Here is a 22,733-nt window from a genome sequence, read left to right as displayed (position 1 = left end):
GATGGATGTGCAACCTCCAAAGCTTAGTTTATATTTCTTCCAAGAGGGAATGTACATTTTAAACTAATTAAAAGTGATATTATTAACTCAAGACTTCCACCAATTTGCTAAAGGTGTCAATATGCAAAGTCATTTCATTTAGGGAGCAGTTATTAGTTTGGAGTTACCAAAGCTAGAGGGTTCTCTTTGGTGACCTATTATTTGAGCTATTTCAGCTGTAACTGGCATTTCTCCTGAAAGACAGTGGGGAGTGAATGAGGAAGACAAAATGCGAGGCTTTACCTGGGATATTGCTAGTGATGAACTGCTGAGTGGAGGGAGAATTTTGTTATCAACTGTTCATACACTCAAAAGATTTTAGCACATACTGTGTGCTTTGTGCTAAGCAACTGGGACATAAAAATAGGATCCCTGCACTCAGTGAGCTTAATGTCTAGCAATAGAGGCAAACAAGTCAAAAGAAGCTTGCTATTAGGGTATAAGTGTTGTGAAATTATTGGCAGCTTTGGATTTAAATGGTCTGATTAGATCACTTGTCAATTTATTTCTATTTCTGGTGGTCACAGATCATCAGAATTCATCTATGTGTATATATAAAGACATTTTAATTGCTCATCCCTGTTAAGGAAAACATGGTGTCCTAATAAAGAAGTGTGAAGGGACTCTTAGCAAGCATCAGGAACAATGTTGGCTCCAGTCATGGATAAAAAGAAAGCTTCCTGGAAAGTTTACCACTAAGGCTTATTCTTGGGGCTTGATAGGTGAGCTCTTCTTCTAGATCTTGGGTGGTTTCCAAGAAAACCATTTCTAATTAAGATAATTTTCAGGTACTCCCAATAAGTGTTCCCAAAGAAATTATGTTTATCCTAATTTTATTGGATTTTCTGACAGCCAAAAAAAAACCACAATAGTCCATATTAGTGAATACTGAATTTGTTCATCTGTTTGCTCATTTATATACTTTATTTTAAAGACATTAAGCTTAATTCCTTATTTGTGGTCACAATTTCTGTGATATGCCTTATGCTTGGAATTTCATTACATACTTTCTCTGTTTACGTTCAAGAAAAATCCCCAAAATAGTGTTGTTTTTTTTTTAAACTATGTGAAAAGACAACTAAACGTAGTGAGATTTTGCCCCTTTTGTTCTGCCCGTCCTTTTCCGTAAGCCCATGTGCTGACTGTCTTTGGCCAGAGCCAGCACAGCAAAGACTGTTCAGACTATTTTTCACGCGTTCAGAAGTAGAAGAATGAAGTGGAAGCCCATTAAATAAGAAAGGAACGTACGTTCACATCCTCTGACTTACCATTTACCTGGAATTTCCTTCTGTTTCTCACATGTGGGGCGAATAGTTTCTCAGAAGTGGCAATTTAATGGTGGGAGAAGTATGAACTCTCTGAGGCAGCTTCCAGGGCTACTGGCCATGAAGGGGAAGGGGAGGAAAGAGGCTTTAGGGCTGTAGCTTCAGGATGAAGGCAATGTTCGGGTCGACCAGAGATGTGTGTGGCCTTGGGGACCTTCAGGAAGCTGCCAGGAGACTGCTCCTTTGATATGGGGTACCAGGATGAATTTACTTTGTATGACGTGGAGTTGGTAACCAGTAATTTAGCCAGAAATATTCTACCTTTTTTGCTCCAAGGATCTGTGCTTATTAAATAAGAGCTGGTCTAAGACTAGCAACATTCTCTAGAATGCTCTGCTTTTATTTCTGATTACACTGAATTACGTTGTATTGCATTTTCTCAGCGTTTTATGTTTGCTGATATATTTTCACTAGTAAAAGCTATTACATTGAATTCAAATAAGTAAAAATTATCAACAAATAGGCTGTTAAGCTACAGTGTGATTTAATCAAGCAAATGGATCAGACACAAATATATTCCATATGAAATACTGTTAATCACATCTGACTTGCAGCTGCGTGAGAAGCCTTGCCTGCTGACTGCTTAGCTAGGGAAAAATGATGGTGCAGCTACAAGGAAGCCGGAGGCACCTACACATCAGGGCGTGGAGGACAAATGTGCCGTAACCACATACCTAGGATTTATTACCAAGCAGGCCAGAAGCAGTGTTTCCGACCAGCCAAGATGTGTACCTGTTGTTATGCAGTCATTTGCATATGTTATGCAGTCATTTGCATGTGTTCTGGAGATCAGTTAGAGGGTGTTCCCAAGAATGCTACTAATATGAGAGCCCTACCTGATTCCATTCGGTGAATGCTCCCTAGCCAGTCTTCCTCTATGAGCCTTGGTGTGCAAAGCTCCCCAGGCTGGGTGGTTTGAGCTTGCCTTGCCCCGTGGAGGTAGGATTCTGCAGGCATGGAGCAGGTGGTGTCCCTGTTTCCCTCCTGCCCCTGCTTGGTGCCAGTCTCCTGTCGTGGGAAGCGCCTGACCTTGCCGGCTGCCCCTTCTCCCAGCCACCTCACACTGCCCTCGTGTTCTTGCTGTCTCCCTTGCCAAACCACCGAATCCTTTTGAGCACCTGTCTCCCCAGCTACAAAATAGGTGTAACCCTGTAATAAGGGTTATCTTCAAGTGATTAAATGCTTCAGCAGTGAAATGTGCCTTGTCAGGACAGCTTTCACTTGGCATCTATGGTGTCGCACAAAGCTGACTTTGGTTAGACCATATCTGTAAAGGTTCTTGTACTACATTATGGGGGAAAATGTTTTTTCTCTCCTGCCAGCCTGCTTCCTTGCCCCTTTGAATACACATCTGTTTCAAATTAGTATTATCACCATGAAACTAGCTTTTCCTAGGTTATAGCTATGTTAAGTTTACATACAATGATGGTTTAATCTTCGATGCTGTCATTTTAAACATAATTCGTGGTAATAGCCCCTCTTGGAAAACAGACTTGTTTTCCACGCTGTTTCTGGTGTCAGCCCACAAGGAATGGCTGAGTGGGGACTGTTGGGAGAAGGGAGAAGGCACTGGTTGAAATTATCTAGCTTTTTAGAGAAAAGAGTCGTTTCTTCTTTCAGTTATTCTGTCTTCTGTATGAAATTAGCAAGATTTTTAAAAAATGAGTCAAATATTAGAACTTAGGTATTAGCCAGGGTATTTCCTCCTGTTGCTGAAGAACATAAAGGCTTGAATGAGATTGACAAATAAGAAAAACAGGCCTCATACCTGTGGAATGATTCGTATGCTGTAGTTTCACACTCTGAATTTTCAGATGGACATTAGCCAGAATGCAAGCCTGGGGCCTGCTGTGGAAAGCAGTCTCTGCACTCGAAGTGCACTGTAACATTCTTTGCACCAAGACATCTTGGCCACACATCCTGCCAAGGGTCTGTGGGCTTGCAGCTTTTACTCATTAAACTGGGAGGCCAAATTTATAACAGGAGGGGTGGGGGGATTTTACTTTGAATGACTTTATTTTGGAATGGTTATGGTAGAAATGGTCTAGCGACTACTTAAGAAGCTCCCACAGGTCCCAATTTTAATGCTCTCAGCCCAGGATAATTGCAACTAGTTCTCTAGAACTAAGGTCAGATAGCGTATTAGCTTCTAAATAGTTTTACATCCATAATATCATGTGGTCAATCTTTCTAAGGGTGAAAAACCAAGGAAGCCTCTTGTTCTGAACTGTGGATAAAACACAAGAGGAGCAGAGAAGATGGCTTTGAGAGGCCTCTGTGTGAGAAAAGCTGGGAGCCGGGCAAGGCTCAGAGGAGGCAGGAAGCCCAAGGGGCTCTGCAGGCCCTCCACGAGCCCTAAGACTCCCAGGCCAAATGGCCATCAGCTGCTGCAGGCACCTGGGGCCCTGGGCTCCTTATCACGGGGTCAAGCCCCAGAGAGACTGCTGCGTTCTACAGTATGCTTGCAAAGGTGCTACAGGAAACCCTCTTGCCTGTAACTTGCTAAAGCAACTGTGTTGATTGGTTGACTTTGAACATAACGAAGGAAAGAAACACAAACAAAACAACTTTTAAAAGAGCATTTATTTTTAGAACACCTTTGACTTCTTGAATTCTTCTTGGTTTCTCATCACTTCAGGGACTGAACAGACAGGCTGCGGGAATCAAAGTGGTGACTATAGCTGACTGCCTTCATTCCGGAGAACCCGAGACACGGCATGAGGTTGGGTCTGTCTCTTATTTCTAGATCTTAACAAAGAAAACACATGGATTATGAGGTGTGACTCAGTCAAGTCCTTGTAGAGTACAACCCAACAGAGAAGTGAAAAAACTGCTGACGGCATTGATGGGAGCCCATCCGCACAGGGCTTGTGCGCGAATCTGATGGCATCCATTGGAGCCCATCCGCACAGGGCTTGTGCGCAATCTGATGGCATCGATCGGAGCCCATAGGCACAGGGCTTGTGTGCGAATCTGATGGCATCCATTGGAGCCCATACACACAGGGCTCGTGTGCGAATGTGATGGCATCAATCGGAGTCCATATGCACAGGGCTCATGTGCACAGTGTCCAGTGTGTCTCTCAGGGTTGTAAGTGTCTAGACCTCTGTCCTGATGTCTTCTTGAGCGCGTCGTACTGCAGTGTCGAGGCTCATGACAACAGAACTCCAACAACTGATGTAGGGAAGGGAGTGTGACCTACTAAAATGAGCTGGCCACAATCGCTCCGTGTGCGTGAGGCAGGAGAAGAGATGTACGTCTGAGACGCTCGCCCTACCCTCCCGAAGCTTGGATGTAACGGAGGTGATGGGCATTTGCCCGAATTGCCATGGGAGTTATAGAGTAGTGCCTGTGTTTTCATTTTACTATCTCCACCTCCCACTCAGCCAGGGTGAGCTAAACCTGGAGACTCTCACCGCCTGTGAGCCTGATCTTCTAGTGATGGTCAATCTTTTCGTTGGTCTCACCCCTGCCCACGCTGACCTCCCTCCAGGTCACCTCTCTACCCCAGTGATCTTCCCTTCCCTGAACTGTCTGCCCCTGGGTCCATTCTCAGGCCCCACCCACACCCCGTCCACACCCAGGCCTCCTGCTTTGCATGGCTCTGAGCTCCTCCGGGGCTTGGACTCAGGGCTGTCTCTTTGGGAGACTCTGACCCAGGGACACTTGGATCCAGACAGGATTTGGGAAGAGAAGTTTCTGTCCCTATGTGACTGTGGGTATAGCGGAGCTCACTGCATCTGAGTCCTAGCCTAGAGGCGATGGTTCGTGTTCAGATCACAGAAGAGAGGAGTGTGCTGCGCAGGAGGCACATTGAAGGTTTCTTCCCTGTGATGTGGCTTGGTCACCCATGGTGGTAACATTCTGGAGTGTTAAGGCTTGGTCACCCATGGTGGTAACATTCTGGAGTTTCAAGGCTTAGTCACCCACAGTGGTAACATTCTGGAGTGTTAAGAAGTGTCCTGAATCACACTTCCCCTTGCGTGGCCAGGCTCCAAGTCTGCAGAGCTTCACGTTCTCTCAGCCATCCGGGACAGAGCACACTGGTTCTCCCCAATGGTGTCATCAGCCTGGACCCCACCATACTTCTTTGCTGTGTGTGAATTTACAGAAAACCTTGGACTGATTTGTGGTCTGTGCTGCTAAAAATGCTGGTGAAGCTTGTGCAGAAGGAAGGTGCCACTGGCTGGACTCTGTGTTTGCTCGGCAGTCACGGACAGCTGTGGCTGTTGCAGGACCGTTGCCCCCAAGCCACGCGTGGCCATTCTCTATGTAATTCCTAGCTTCTAGGTTAATACGTGCAAAGTCCTTGGAGGTGATTTAGGACATTTTATCTTAGGAATTAGCCATGGACTGACTATTCACTACGTGCCTAAAAATTATCAGTAGGACTTGGGTGTAGAGGGTTAATGCAGACAAAAACTGGTGCTTACCTGAGACCAGTGGAGGAAGAGGTCATTAAAACCATCGCGTAAGTCAAATTACTCAGAAGCTACGAGAGAACCGCATAGCAGCATGAGGTGGTGCTGGCATTGGGTCTTTTACAGACTACTGTTTGGCCTTGAAAAATTTTCTGTAGAAAAAATGTCTAATTTAGGCCACAATATAGCTGATATAGTGTTATCTTACGATAAAATTTTTGGGAAAAAATCCGCAAACCACTTTGATTACTTAAAAAATTTTAAAAGCAACAAAATATCTTAAAAGATTGAGAAACTATCAACATTTTTTTAAAACGCACAGATTTCCACACATATTAATGCGGGTAATTTTTAAGAAATAGAAAAACAGGAAAAGTCAATAAGGATGTTTGTTTTAAAAGCTGTTGCTTCTAGAATAGGTTTTATTCCAGGAAGATGGCCTTCGTGACATTGCTGATAGAGATTTGTGGTGAGATTTAAAGTCTTTGACTCCTGACGCTGGGTTTCTGTGATGAATGACTTCCCTCTGCACGTTCCAGCCTGTGACTGCCTTCAGCCCACGATGGAGCGGGCACCCGGCACCTTCTGTCAGGCAGAGCCGGGCTTCTGTCAACGGCTGTACTGTACCTGGACCCATGAACCTTCTGGGCTCAGTTCTTTCTCCCACATTCATTTGTTCCTCTTCCTCTTGGGTGTTACGGGGCCTTGGCACACCTTAGATTAGGATAGTCAGGCACCTGCTGTCAGGGGCCTCGGTGGCTCTGGGCTAGGTCAGCACTGTGGCTCCTGCCAGGCACCGCCCCCATGGGCACCACAGCGGGCTCACTGCCCCTGTGTGAGCCCAGGTCTCTAGGGCAAAAATCCTGCCACACCCACATGTGGCCATCAGGCCCTGCTCCCCAGCTGGCCTGACACCTGCATGCAGCTCAGAGCTGTGGGCCTGGGCTCTGGCCTGGCGGAGGGAGGGTGGTTGGGAAGGATGGACCTGCAGCTGAGAGCCTTTGGAGCCGTTTTCTGGAGTCAGGGTCAGGGGTTCTGCATGTTCATCTTCCTCTCTCGAGCCTGGCTGTTCCTAGGCTGTAGAAGGTGTGCCATGAGCCTGCCGGAGCTGTCCGCAACTGTGTCGTCATGTATGTGAGCACGTGTTGCTGGACAGGAGTGACTTGGTTGACATGGCCTGTGGCAGGCGTGAGCACTGATGCTGGTGAGCAGGGGCGGGTCTCGATACTGCTGGTGGTGATTCTCCTGCAGTCGGTGAGGGGAGCCGTTGCCTGTGATCCATGCGTCGGGGTGGGGGCTTTGGAGGTAGCCCCCATGTTGTGAATTCTGGCTGTGCTACGTGGCACTCATATGACTTTGGCAGGGTCACCAATGGGACCTTCTTGAAGCTCAGTTTTCTTCTCTGTAAAATTAGTATAACGTCTGCCTTACGGGGTCTGACCCGGAATAAATGAAACTCCAGAGTGCTGGGGGGGGCTCTCAGGCGGCACGGCAGCTCAGCCGGGGTATGATCTGACTGCCACCTTCTCGCCACTGAGGCTGCGTCCCTGCATTCCACACACAGTGGGTGGCAGGGTACCACAAGAGACACGATAGAGGCCTAGCGCAGGGACGGCTGTTACAGGGATTGGGTGTCTAAAAAGCATTGTCCTTTAGGCTGAATTCCATTGAATGAGAATGACTGCATTGAGGCCTGTGTGTGCAGGGAGATGTCTCCCAAATGCAGCGGATCCATCCACTGGTTCACAAAGGGCAAGAGCGGGTGGGAGTCCTGCGCTGAGCGGGCAAGTCCTCAATGGTGTCTAGACCCCACAGGCAGCACAGGGGACAGAGCGCCCGTTCAGGGGGGGTGTGCCCTCCCTCTCCGATGTTCAAGATGGTCCGGGACAGAACAGAGCGGGGATAAGGAGAGAGGTCCCGGAGACCGTCAGTATCTAATTCCAGCACCTGCACCCAGCCCTTGCTTTTGCTGTTTCCTGCCTGGTAGGAGCGGAGCAAGCACATGGTGTGTGGGCACCGTCTGCCTGTGCACCACGGGTTTGTGTTTCAAGTGGGAAAAGCCGGGCATCTCTGGGGCCTCAGGCGGTCAGCAGTTCCTTCCGATGTGACTGGGCATCTCAGCCTGGCCTTCGTCCACTGCTTCCTTTCATTAAAAAGAAAAAGGCATCCCCTCCGATATCTTCAATAATCTTCAGAAATGCTTTGCTTACTCCTCCCCTTATTCTACATCTTCCTCTACGTTTCCTTTTTACTTTTGTGACCTATGACCAAAATACTGTGCACAGGGAGTCCATGGTGGCTGGAAGGCCGGCCTGGGAATGTGAGACACGATGTTCTTTCTGGTGTGTGGTGCGGGAGTCGCATGGCTCAGCCCCCAGTGGAACATCTATCTATGCTTGTTTCCCAGTCAGATGAGTCAGCTGAGAGGGAATGTTAATTATTAGAACTGAACTTCTGAAAAAAGGTGCTAATGAACAATGCGGCCACATCCTGCTGGGATTTCAATGGCAGGAAATAAAGTAGGACTAGTCGGGTCCTGGACTTCATCCGGCTGAGCCCCACATCCAGGCCTGACGCAGGTGCTCAGGTGTAGGCCCCTGGTGTCCTTGGTGGGTGTGGAAGGCTGGATAATGGCTCCTCGAGAGAACCACAGCCTAAGCCTGGAACCTGGAGCTGTTCCCATATGTGGCAAAATGGACTTTGTAGGAGCGATCAGGTTAAGGACCTGGAGATGGTGTCATGTTCCTGGATAATCTGGGGGGGCCCTAAGTGTAATCACAAGAGTCCTCGTGAGAGGAGGCAGAGGAGGTCTGATTGCAGAAGCGGGAAAGGGTGTGACAAGGGAGGCAGAGGTTACAGGGTTGGAGGAAGGGGTCAGGAGCAAGGAACGCAGGCGGCCCCCAGGGCTGGACACGGAGTCACTGGAGGGACCGGCCTTGCCAACGCCAGCAAAATGGATCCCAAACGTCCGATCTCCAGAACTGGGAGGGAAAACCCTGTGTTTCAAACCACTTAATTTGTGGAATTTGTCACAGCAGCAAGACAAAGCGAATATTCTGGTCAGTTCCGCTTTGAGGAAGACAGCACGTTGTAGAAGAGGCAGCAAACAGGACACAGGCAGGGCTGTGGCCTCAGTGTGGGAGGGACACGGGCAGGGGCCAGGGCAGGGCAGGGCCTGGTCAAAGAAGGTGAACACCTGCACTCGGGGCCTGGGTAGGAAGCGGGCTGGGCAGCACAGCTGTGTCCCAGTGTCCTTCTGGGAATGGGGGCTCGAGGTATTACGATGGAGGGCTCGAGGTGTTCCTAGATGTCCACATGGCATTCCAGGGCCTGATGTTCAGCCTCCGACAGCCATAGGAAGCTCGGCTGCATCTATATCTGTTTACAAATCAAGTCTACATAGAAAAATGTACTGATCTCAAACATACACAAATCGTATGGCCTGGCAGGGAGCCATGAGTGGCAGAGGAGGACAGTGTTTGAGAGGGCAGTTCAGGGAGACATCTCCGCAGGGCTGAATGAAAGAGATGATTGGCCCCTAGAGGGTGTGGGGCAGAGTTTCTGGGGGAGATGTGGCTCAAGCCTGGTTCCTGAGCTGACTGGGCTTTGACCTCATCCGGCACCTGCCAGAAATCAGTGTCCCCAGAAAGACGGGGAAGATGGGGTGGGCTATGAGAGCCCAAAGCTCTTGGGGCCTTGGGGAGGAATCTGTGTCCTGAAGGCCGTGGAAAGTCTGACTGTGTCCTGAAGGCCATGGAAAGCCCTAATGTTTCACATAAGGGAGTGATGGGATCATATCTCGATTTAAAAGGATCCTTTGGGTGATGCGTGCAATTAGCTTGAAGGGCGGCAGAGAAGAAGCTGAGCTAGCAAGCTCTCGGAGCTGCCATCTGACACCAGGGTGGACAGGCCTTGCGGATAGTTTGGACCCAGTATACATGAAAGAAAAATCAAAGATGACTCCTAGATCTTCAGCCTGAGCTACCTTTTAGAGACAGTCGTGACCGTGAGGCAGGGTGAGTAGCTCAGGGTGTGGGTTAGTGAGGCAGGTCGGAGCTCTCCTCTGTACAGGGTCAACCTGAGACTCCTTCAGTGACGTGTTTTGCAAATTTCAGCAGTAGACAAAATTGTTTTGAAAAAGCTCCATGTTTCTCGTTATACTGCAATCTGTTTGCTTCACTGAAGTCTTAATAACTTTCGGCAGCACCGCTCCTAGCTCTTGCACCCCAGCCACCTGAATGGTGACGACAGGCTGTGCTACAAATCAGCAGGTCTATTAAATGCAGTACCGGAAGCATTCATGTCAAACTGCAAATGCCACGGAAAGTGAAGGATTCCAGGTAAAAACAGGCATGTTTCAGGACTGGAAATTTTTCTGACCACTAAATCAAACCTCCCCCTCAACTTAGAAAATTCAGACACGTGCTTTTCACTAAGGACTTGAAATACAGGGAAAGGCCCTGAAAAGTCTATCCAAATGGATGGCTCCGTGTCCTCTGGGGCAGCTTTCTCTGGGAGGTCCGGGAAACACTGCTCAAGCATCTGTCTTTTAAACGATAATTAAAGGGCAGGAGGAGAGGGGAGAGAAGAGACAGGAAGAAGAAAGACAAGAGAAGGGGAAGAGTGGAGAATGAGTCAAGAAACAGGTGGGATGTAGTGCGCAGGGCCAGAGGGAGGAGGACAGGTGGTCAAGGGCATGGAGAGAGAGAGAGGCTGATGTGGAGTAAATTTGGCAGTGGCCACTTGGGAAAACATATCCGAATGTAAGAGGAGATGAGCTTCCCAACTGTAAAGTCCTGTTACCTTAACTCAGCATTTTTCTACCCGAGCATGGGTAGCAACAGACGCCCGGACAGAGTGATAAATGGAGCACAGCCCACGGGCTCTGCAAAGCAGTGTCTGACCTCAGTCAGATGAGCAGGATTAGTGGAGGCAGTTGGGCAGCAAGGCCCCAGCTCAGAGCTCATCATTTCTGCTTTCCTCGCCCTGGTCTGTCATGGAGGGAGAGAGAAGAGTGCCTGGCTGCAAGCCCGTGAGGGGAGCCGGGGGTCTGCAGGAGCCACCGTGTGTGATAGCTTTGCCAGGTGACCCAGGGGTGCATGCCATCTTTCTCCTAAGGAAAACTACAAATTCAGAGTTTCACTCATGCACCAGCTGCAAGGAGGATAAACGTCTCTGAGCAGACCACTGAGATATCAGAAGGGACAAGTCCCAGTCTCTTTTCTTCCATCACACCTGACCACATCACACCTCGTCAAGGGGCGAATGTGGCGAGACTCCCCTGAGCTTCCTACAAACGGTCTCTTCCAGGCTCTTCCTAGAGCCCCCCCAGATGGTCAGTGAGTTCCCTGGCCCTCACACTCAGATCGTGGCCCTTGCATCTTGGCATTGGACGATGCAGGAAAAATAAGAGGAAAAAGAACAAACAGGCCTGGGAAAGGGGTGTTGGAGAACCGGTTGGGTGTCTTGTTCATTCACAGTATTTCTTCTGTGCAATTAGAGGACGAGGCAGTTGGAGAAAGCCAAGCCTGCCTTGTTTTTAGAGAACCTTTTTGTATTTAAGTGTGTTTGGCCCCAGGGAGATCTGCATCCTGGGCGTGTGTGCACTACCCATGGCACTTTCCTGGTCACAGGGATGAGCTCAGGGTTGAGAATGCAAGATGGTCAAATAGGATGTAACCTGAGATCCCTGCCCAGTGGCTGTGGAGAAACATGGAAACGTGGAGTCCTGACTTGCAGTTTTGCAGCCATCTGTGACCATAAGTTACCCAGCGTAAGGATGGTGCCAACACACGAGAGGAAAGAGCTGGGAAATCCACAGAGAAATGAGATTGGAGCCCTGATCAGCCTGAGCTTGAAGGCCATATTACCTTGAGATATTTCAGTTATATGATCCAAGCAATTTCTTTTATTGTTTAAGCCAGTTTGATTTGGATTTTCTCTGACACAAATAAAGGCGTTGTGATACACATATTTTATCTCATTCACTCTGTACAAGAAGCTTACCTGAGGGTAAGTATATTATATACCTTTGGCCCAGACGAGGAATTGGAATCCAGTGTTGGAAAGATCCTCTGGCCAGGAGCAAGATAGGTGATATTGGATGATGGTGGAGTGTGTGAATGAGATGGAACAGCTTTTCAGCAGCTACAGGCTAGTGATACTTTCTGAGCAGAGGGGCTTGGATCTGGGAATGTATTTGTGTTATTGGTTCATTAGAATAAATGGGCACATATGGTATATTTAGCAGCTTTGGACTTGTTGAAATTCTGCTAAATGGCTATATATGAAAAATATGGGCATGTCTTAATAGGATGTGTATTTGGAAAATATAATAATACTTTTAAATTTGTTTCAAAACATAGTAGAAGTGCTTTTTCAGTTTTACCAGTCTATTTGAGATACTAAACTGGGATAAATAGGATTAAATTTATTTCATTCATTGAAAAAAAAAGAAATATATTATCTGTCTGCAATCATTCTTTTTATTCTTTCAGGGTATTTAGTAGGTTTAAGGATACTTTTGTTCTTTTTCTTTGTACTTCTCATTCTCATAATACTCTCCCAGGCTAAAATCCAGAATATGCAGATAGTAATTTAAAGAAGTGAGGATTCAAAAAAGACAGAAATAAGTATTGATTTTAGGAAAGGTATATTATTTATTACATGTGGCTTTCCAGTTTTAAAAACTATTCTGTTATAACTATAATAAATGTAATAAATGTATATGCATATATTTGTTGGTAGGATGAATTTTATGAAAACATGGTAACATTATTTCTTTACCACTACTTTCCATATGATTTTATGGTCAAATATTTGGCAGCACTACCTTTTAACTGCAGTGATTATGTTTTGATAAATTACTAGAAGGAATTTGTTATTAATATAGGAAACAATGGAAAATATAAAGACTCCTGAAGGGCCCTGGGTGAAAGTAGCGTTTTTGGAGGCCTCCATGGTCCTCGGCAGAAACACATTTTGTGCTAAATGCATATTTAAGTGTTTGGCCTCATGAAATGTGTAACCCACTTGCATAGGTTTTATCTGTATTAACCATCATGAATTCTTTCCTTTGAATGGTGCTCTTGATTTTTCCTACAGCCGATGGGTAACTAGTTCTCTCAGAATTCAGAAATTCACATTAATTTCCTGCCGCGCTTCCTGCTGCCATGGCGTCTGTTGGTGGGATTATCTTCTTATTCACGGGAAAGGAGCGGAAGGCCATTTGCATTTACCTTCTGTGATATTGCCAGGCTGCTCAGGGGTGAAAAGAATAATTTACGACTTGCTATTTATACATTTATCAAACGATGTGCCTCATGTTGTAGTTGATGCCACGCGTGCTGATATAACCATTTCAGAACATCTTTCTCTCGTGCTATTTACCATGAAGCGTTGCTGTTTCTAGCAAGCTATTTGGTCATAAAAGATCTCATGATGAACTAAATAGCAAGAGATAATAATGAGGAGATAGGAGTAGAGAAAAAAATCAAGATGAGAAAATGAGTAGGAATGATTAGAAAAATATGGAAAAGAGAACAAGAATAAGTAGTCTGAAGCTAATACATTTTTTAAATCTTCAAATAAGTGTAGGGAGATGTTTTCCAATTGCCTGAGTATTCCAGTTTGTAAATTTCCCATTTTCGAATAATTACAGATTAATAAAATATACTTGACACTAAAACTTTTCTAAGTAAAATTAAACTTTTGGGCCAGGCATGGTGGCTCACGCCTGTAATCTCAGCACTTTAGGAGGCTGAGGCGTGCAGATCAGCTGAGGTCAGGAGTTCGAGACCAGCCTGACCAACATGGTGAAGCCCCGTCTCTACTAAAAATACAAAAATTAGCCGGGCGTGGTGGTGGGTGCCTGTAATCCCAGCTACTCAGGAGGCTGAGGCAGGAGAATTGCTTGAACCCAGGAGGCGGAGATTGCGGTGAGCCAAGATTGCACTCCAGCCTGGGCAACAAGAACAAAACTCTGTCTCAAAAAAAAAAAAAAAAATTAAACCTGATAATTCAGTATATCAATGTCTGAGTGCTCCTGAGTCATTGATATAAGTACCAAACATTGCAATACACCATGGTAGCTATAACAATATTAACCATAGAAAAATAATGAGAATCATCTAATCTCACCCCAGACAGCCCAACAGATCTTTCTGTAACAACCCCGAAAGTAGATCTAAATCAAGGTCCTGCCATTTATCTCACACCTGGAACCCAGTTTTTTAAACATCTTATGCAGAAAGAGCCACTCTTTAGGGGCACCTGCTTCATCTCTGTAGTACCTCCCACTCCACTGAACTCAGGGTCCTATTGAACCCCAGTTTGAAAACCAGAAGTCTAAAGTCTGTGCAGACATTTATCCAGGGGGAGGAACTGAGTCACAACCTCCTTACTTGGCTCTCCCTGTATTTCCATTCCTTAATCCTAGAGTGGGGTAAACAGAACCCCTTGCTCTCTCTCAGGCCTGACAATTTTCCAAACCGCAGTAGAGATGGGGTTGAACTGGGGCTGAGCCTATGACATGTTCCAGAAAGTGCCCCTCAGAGTAAATCCCCAATCTTGAGTTGTTTATTCCTTGTTTTCTTTCATAAATATTCCACATGAAAAAATTAGCCTTAGCTTGCCGGTTGTTTGGATTTGTGAATAAACATGACTTTGGGCCTAAATATATATGAACTTAAAAAAAAACAGAACAAACATCTAAAGAATATCTCACCATCCACGATGGGCCAGTACTGGAGCCCCAAAAAAGTTGAGAAAGTCTTTCTTTGAAGCAGAATAGAAATAGAAAACTTGTGACGGACCATTCTGTAAGCCTCATAGGAAAAAAAGCCATGAGGCACTTTAACTGAATGTTGCCTGCATCTGAATGGTACCCAGGGACAAGTGCTTTAGTGCCTTTTAGACTTAATAATGAAAGTGTTATGTTTTCCCTGAGACTCCAAACTTACCCCTGATTTTGTCTCCCTCTCAGAGATGAACAATCCTGAATTCATTAACTAGAAATTCTTAAGGGGAATTTTTTTTTCATGCGCCGATGGATTGTTGAGTCAGGTTAGATGTAAGAATTTTGAGTCAAGCATTTTTAATTTTTGTAGCACCAAATTGGATTGAATTCACACAGATATAGAGATATTGGTTACCACCATACAAATAAGGTTATCCAACTTCTAGACTGTTTTATACAGTGGCTAAGAGAAGCATTGTCTACCCCCTGGGGGACTCTGTTTCAAAATATGCCATATTGTTTGCGTTCTAAATTTTATTTTGTTGCCAGGAAGCAAATATCCTGAGGAAATTACTTATCATACACAAAGCCATTGCCTCCTGGGAGTCTTCGTGAAAAATTACAAATCTTTCCTACGAGTATGGACACAGAATGAAAGCTAGATGTGTGGAAGAAGGCACTCTCCTCCATTCTTCAAGATGCACTATAATAAAAGGCACCAAGACTGTCTCTCTCTTTTTTTTTTTCCTTTCTGAGACAGGGTTTTGCCTTCTCGCTCTGGCTGAAGTGCAGGGGGCACGATCATGGCTCACTGCTGCTTCCACCTCCTGGGCTTAAGGGATCCTCCTGCCTCAGCCACCTGAATAGCTGGGACCACAGGTACATGCCACCTGGTGCCCGGCTAAAGGAAAGTCCCTTCTTTAGAACCATCTCAGTATTTGTTTTGCTTCAAATTGCCCTGAATGCCATAATATTTTGTTTTTGTTTTTGTTTTTGTATACAGCTTTGAGATCTAATTCACATACCACACAATTCACCCATTTAAAATGTACAGTTCCATGTTTTTAGTTTATTCACAAGGTTGTGCAACCGTTACCACATCTACAATGTTTTCGTCCTTCAGAACAGAACCCTGTCCCCCTTTTCACCTCCACGACCCCCTGCAGCCCTACATCCACTTTCTGTCTCCATAGAGTTGCCTGTTCTGGGTATTTCATAGAAACAGAGTCATACAATGTGGGGTTTTGTGGCTGGCTTCTTTCACTCAGCCTCATGTATTCCAGGCTCATTCATGCTGTAGCAGGTATTTCTCTCTATTGCCAAGTAATATTCCACTGCACGGATATACTACATTTTTTTTTTATCCATTAGTAAGTTGATAGACATTTGGGTTGTCCCTACTTTTTGGCTGTTGTGACTAATGGTGCTGTGAACATTTTTGTACAGGTTTTTGTGTGGACATATGTTTTTATTTCTCCTGGGTTTATACCTAGGAGTGGAATTGCTGGATCCGGGATGGCAACTCTATGCTTGAGCTTTTGAGGAACTTCTAGACCATTTTCCAAAGTGATTGCAACATTGTACACTCCCACCCAGCAGTGATAGACGGACCTTTTTTTTTTTTTGACGGAGTTTTCCTCTTGTTGCCCAGGCTGGAGTGCAACAGCACAATCTCGTCTCACTGCAACCTCTGCCTCCCGGGTTCAAGCAATTCTTCTGCCTCAGTCTCCCTAGTAGCTGGGATTACAGGCGCCTGCTAGCACGCCCAGCTACTTTTTGTATTTTTAGTAGAAACAGGATTTCACCATGTTGGTCAAGGCTGGTGTCAAACTCCTGATCTCAGGTGATCTGCCCATCTTGGCCTCCCAAAGTACTGGGATTACAGGCGTGAGCCACCATGCCCAGCCGAGATCCATTTTTTCCCCACTTGTTATTGTTCACCTTTTGAATACCGCCATCCTGGTGGGTATGAAGTGGTGCCTTCTTATGGTTTTGATTTGCATTTCTCTGATGACAAATAATGTTGAGCATCTTTTCATGTTTTTATTGGCTGTATGTTTTTGGAGAAATGTCAAATCGGGTCACTAGCCCATTTTTAAAAATTGGGTGATTTATCTTTTTATTGTTGAGTTATAAGAATTATTTATATATTTTAGATACAAGTGCCTTCTCAGGCATATTATTTGCAAATACTTTTCCCCATAGCGGGTTGTATTTTCATTTTCTTGATGGTATTGTTTACAGCAAAAATGCCATAACTTCTGTGTTAACCATATCATTCCACCATAATTTGCAGTCACTTTGAAGGGCCTACACAACCCTGCTTAGATATTCAAATTTCCAGCAGGGAGTTGTATTCAGGATATATTTTTGCAGAATTAAATTCACCATGCCAGGTGCTTTTTGCTTTTGCTTTTCTTGTGTAATCGAGCAAGGAAGGCAAGGGGGCTATTCAGCTTTGGGTCTCTCGTGGTGCACAGGTGAGCGTGTTTCCAGGGAAATCATTTTACCTCTCGTGTAAGCACTCCGATCTTGTGGGTCTCAAAAGAAGTGGGGTGCAGATGGCTGAAGTCTGGTTTATTTAAATAGTCTTGTATGATGTGCACCATTTTATTTTCATAAGGGCAGGAGTTGGAGCTGCATCCTCAGGCTGTAGCTATAATAAAAGTGTCAAAGAGTCTAATGTGTGCAGCCCTGCAGTCCTACCGTGGGTGGCATTACGCTGCCTTTGCCCTCTTGTAGACACTCATCAAGGTGCTTTGCTGGCAGAAGGAAATCAGAACCCAAGGACAGTGATCTGATAACAGGTGCTGATTTAGTGCCTTAGGCTAAATCACATCAACCTGCAAAGTAAAAAGCTTTCTATTTTGGTTACTGCGCCTCTGGGCAGCGTAGTGCCTTTATATCTCCACCATTGGTCATGTGTTTTCGTTTCAGGTCTTATCACCACAGAAAAGGATCTTTTGGTTTGCTCTTTTCCATAAAATTTGTGTGCTATTTTTATTTTGATGTCACCTTTGAAAGATCTCAGTTGAATGTATGAAGGGAGGTGTATGTGTGCTTGTGTGTGTGCATTTCTATCTAAAATGCCACCTCATGTGGCCTTTTCACATTAAATCATACTCTACATGTTATTGTTCTAATATCACATTTCACGTGCCAATCATTCTACATGCTAATTTTTTGTTCTATTGTCACATGGCATTTTACATGCCTAGATAGGAAGCATGATATTTTGAAACTTAAATAGGAATGTCTACTAGAGACTTATAGATATCAATCCCGATAATATAATTGGATTAAGTCTTAATAAGCTCATTTAAGCGTCAAGCAGAACTTTCACATCCCTATATTTAGTCTCATTCGTATTTTAGGCTATGTGGCCACCCGAGGGTTGCCTTTTAAGGAGCTCGTAATCTAATTAAGGAGATAAGAGTCATTGTCTTGAAATTATTGTAAATGCTGTAAGACTTGATGTCATCTACCTGTTGTAGATTACAGACACAGTATGGCTTTAGAGGGGTAGAATGTCATTGATAAAATGAACATGGATCTACTGGCAACACCCAAGGCCCCTGGGGGCCAGGGGCCCTGTGCAGGTGACTTGGTTGCAGGTTGCAGCATCTCCCGCCAAAATCTGGTTGGAGGTGGTTCTAGGAGAGGCAAGAGGGATATTACCAGTGAAGAGTGCCACGTGGTCGCAGTGAAGCCGTGGAACAGGAGGGCCTGGGGGGCCAGCTGTGGGAGGGCCTGTGGCACTGGCGCGCAGAGCCCTCGTAGGTCTGTTGGGTGAGGAAGGCTCGTACAGTCTTCTTCTCCTTCTTTACCTCCATTAGTGTGGATCATTGTTTTGCTGTGGAAATATGAGTGTTTGATCACAGTTTGCTGCTCCAGACATCAGGTGCCCCATGTTCTGAGCACTGTCTATATTTATGTTGACTTCTTACAGCAAGCCCATGACAGAAGGACTTTTAGAAACTCTGACTCACAGGTAAGGCCCGAGGCACGGCATATGAGGTGCCTGGATGCCGCCTCCCGCAGCTGGGGATGGCCCCGCCCAGGAAGCTCCCTTACAACTGCGGCAACTTCAGTTACCCCAACGGGGAAGCACACACCACTCTGGGCATTATAAAACATGGAGTTTATGTCTTTATTAATTTCTGAATTTTTTTTTTGTTTGTTTTCCACATGCTCATTCCAAACCCCCAAATAGATCATATAAGCAAACCTATTTGGGGAAACGTTTTTTTAAAAATGTAAGACGTTCCTCATTTTTTATTAGTGAGCTGTTATGTTCCCATTCAAGTAAACTCTGAAACTTCCAAACACTGATATGAAAACAATGATTTCCTAGATCATCTGTCCCCATCACATCTCCGTGTAGAGCTGTCCACAGGGGAATGTGCTGGTCCAGATGCATTTTACGTAGTGTTACTCACAGTGAAAAACTTCCAGTTGGCAGAGTCACCTTCTCTGGAGCTTTTCCATGGAGGGTTAATCAGGATGGAACTCTTCTTAATTTTATTATTGCTTCTTTCCACCTGTACACACTTTGTTTCATAGTCTCGCCCTTTTCTCTTCATGACTTCTAGGAGGGACACGTTAGGATGGGTTGGAGAAGTTCTTAGCTCTCATCTTTCCCCTTCCAACATGTCAGCTTTGCGGCAATCCAGTTTCTGCCTAAAACAACCTCGATTGCCCACATGGTGGGTGTTGAGGGGGTCTTTGGCTTCTCTAACACTCCTGACTTGTTATCGCAAACAACAGTATGGGGGCATTTATTTGATACACCTGGGCCACAGCCATTCCCTGGCCTCCCTTCTGCAACCTCGCAGTATTCAGGATCCTTCCTGTGCCTGTTACTTTGTCTAACTTGAGCCTTAGATCACCAGGAACATGCCAACCATGTTCACGGTGCCCTCCCAATGACAGGTGTTGCCCAGGTGGAAGCATCTTCTGTCATGTCCCCTCCCACGACTCCCTCAGCAACCCGCACTTCCATGCCAAAGCCCTTTACCTGGGCACCCGGGACTCCAGAAGGTGACTGGTCGGTAGCTGCCCCCGTGCTAATCCCATTTATGAGGCCAAATGAAGCCTTTCAGATCCCACGTCCCACACCATCTCCCGTGTGGCCGGTGGATACTGGACTGGAGGAAGTCACCACTCGGCCTCCCAGAGCTCTGCCCCACCCCACACACTCTGAGGCTGCACTGAGTTCCTGGTTTAATTATGCGAAGCAGCGTGATCTTTTTTGAAAGTGCCATGGCCCACACAAGCCGAGAGCAGATGCGGTGATCTCAGCCAAGCTTCCCCGTCCCTTAGAAACCATAACTTGTATCACGCAGAGACCACAGACAGGGAAGTAGCAGAGGGAAGGCTCTTTCTGGATCTGTGATGTTTGGTTCTTGATATCCCGCCCAGATCCCTTTTAGACTAAGCTCATGTCAGAACTTAACACTTAACAGATGTAGATGTAAGTGAATGTTTACATTTCCAAATGTTTAGGTCTCTTAGTCTTTGAATGAACTCATCCAGATGGCGAAAGCAGAATGGGTTCCTAGGTGCCCCTGATCAACAACTCTCTCTTTCTCCAGATTTTCACTGTGGATAGACCATTGGCTTGCAGAAAACTTCCTCAACTCAGTGAACAGAAATATTGACTTGAGCCCTTTTCAAATTTTTCTTAGAAATATTTCAGACATATTTGGGAATAAAAATACTGTAAGAAACACCTTTGCACCTATAAATTCAGCTTAAGAAATAAAGAAGTTATCGATACAGTTGAACACCATTTATGGTCCCCCAGTCTCATCCTTCTCCCTCCCACCGGGAGGCTACCATTTCCCTGGATTTGATGTCTACCACTCCTGTTTATTTCTTGCTGTTTTATTGTGTGTATCCTAAACACTGTATTGTTTTTTGCAGTTTACATGTCATATAAATGGAGTCACCTCGTGTATGCATGAGTGCGTCTTGTTCCATATTGCATTCGTGAGCTGTATCCATGCTGATGGGTAGCGCTTGGTTCCTATGTTCGCTTCTGCGTGGTATTTCTTCTGACTGTGCCAACAGTCCTGTGTCAGTTGCCCTGGGGCTGGGTGCTTGTTGTTTCCTTCTGGTGTTTCTGAGAGCAGTGCTGCCATGAATGATCTTGTGCATCCATCCCGTGAGCACCGTGGGGACAGGTGTTGGGGGAGGTTCTCTCGGGTATATACCTGGGAGTCAGATTGCTGGGTCATGGAGCACACGATCTTCAACGATAGTAAATGTTACCAAATTTCCTCCAAAGTCGTCGTATAAGATGCATTCCCACCAACAGTAGATGCGAGTTCTTATTCTCTCCCTCCTTGCTGTTGGTAGGACATCAGGCACTGAGTCGCAGCCCATCGGCTGTGTGTGAGATGGTGTCCCACTATGGCCAGAACGCACACTGCCTGATGGCCAGTGTGGTCAGACTCCCTTCACATGTCAGGGGCATTGATATTTCTCTTTGCATTCCCCATCTATACAGTGTTCCTGTTCTCCTTTTCTCTGTCTCTTAGTTAATTTATAAGAGTTCTTTACATATTCTGTATAATAACTCTTCATCAGTTACATGCATTGTAAATGCTATCAAGGTTGTGGCCAATCTTTTAAACTTTTTTATACAGAAGTTTTAAATTTTTATGCAGCTGAATTGATTCATCCTTTTCTTTACATTGTGTGCTTTCTATGTCTTAATTAAGAAGTCTATCCTCACTCTGAAGTCGTAAAAGTGATCTGTTATCTAAAATTTTTAAAGTTTTAATTTTAACGCTTTGGTCTTTAATGACTTGCATTCTTTGCGTAGTGTAAAGAATGGAACTAGTTTTGTTTTCTGCTTTTTAAATAAGATAACCAATTTTTTTAGTGCCCCTTATTGTATTGTTCATCCTTTCTCCATTTACCTGCAAGGCCACCCCTGAATTCGCACAATTCCCTATAAGGATGGAGTCTATTTCTGGCTCTATTCTGTTTCATTTGTCTAACATATGTCAAAACCACACTGTCCTATTAACCATCAGTTTAAAAGCAGTCTTGATAGCTAATATAGCAAATCTCTCCTACTTTATCTTACTGGGTTTTCTCAATATTGTCGTAGCTCTTCTTGGTTCTTTATGCTCCCAGCAGCTTTTGGAGACAACTTGCGATTGACACAACTCTTTAACCTAACTAGATTAACTTACTTTCAAATTAAATAAGATGTTTTAGGTAGAAGTGCTTTGTAACCAATGGAGTGCTATATAGATTTAAGCTGTCAGTATTTGCATCATGAAAATGTGATTTATTTGGATTTAAGAGCATTTTGTGTATTGTATGTTATCTGCTAGTATATAACTTGCTTGCAAGTAGAGAAATATGGCTTGATTTCTATCATTTTCTCTATCTAATGTCATGTGGCTTGTGGCCTGTGGATGCCCAAGAAATATTATCTGAATGGAATCATCAGTCAGGTTCTAAGATACACCATGTGGTTAGTTGTTTTTTCTTTTTCTTCTTTTTTTTTTTTTTTAATACTTCTAATTCTTCCTTCATCTGTCACCATCTTTTTGAGCTGAGTATAAGAGATTTTGTTTGTTTGTTTAAGAAATATTGGATATGCAGAGTATTTTAATAAATTGCTCCCCGCCTACAGGCAAAAGCAAGATGAATTTCAATAGGGATAATATAATAAGAATGACTGAGTTTAAAATTTAATTTCCTACTGATTTTGATAAGACCAATTTCAAAATGCATGCATATTCCTTTTACCATTTCTATTCACTTCGTGCAGTGAGCTTCTTTCACTGATTTCTACACATCTGAAATTTCATTTTACTTAAAATATGGTACATGCAGCTATATTATTTAGTCCTGAAAATAGGGCAAGTGCAGCAACTTGTATGTTAAAAGAATTAGTGTTTTCTTCTCCCATTTGTTTATGCAACCAGTCTTTAGACTCTGGTAGGTTCTTATTCAAAGATAATCAGGTGGACTTCCTGCACTAAAGGATCTCAAAACCCACCAGGAATAAGGGATATTTCCAAATTCCCAAGACAGTGTGTCAAACAGGAAAACCAGGTGAATTTAGATAGGAAGAAAATCACATCTGATGGTGGTGACTCATTCATTTATCTTCACTGAGCAAGCCTTGATTGATTTTCTGCAAGGTGCCAGGCATTGCCTGGCTAAACATCTGAGAATAAGACAAAC

At 44.8% G+C, this 22,733-nt stretch overlaps 1 protein-coding gene across 4 annotated transcripts in view; it reads left to right on the top strand.

Moving 5' to 3' along the window:
* The window catches only part of RPS6KA2 (ribosomal protein S6 kinase A2), a 445,645-nt gene that overhangs the window by 239,277 nt on the left and 183,635 nt on the right, over positions 1 to 22,733 (top strand). The window lies entirely within an intron of this gene.

Source organism: Nomascus leucogenys, chromosome 3 (genome assembly GCF_006542625.1).
Source record: "Nomascus leucogenys isolate Asia chromosome 3, Asia_NLE_v1, whole genome shotgun sequence".
NCBI classification, from domain to species: domain Eukaryota; kingdom Metazoa; phylum Chordata; class Mammalia; order Primates; family Hylobatidae; genus Nomascus; species Nomascus leucogenys.
Note: the sequence above shows the minus strand (reverse complement) of the source record. Positions and strands in the feature narration are given on the sequence as shown.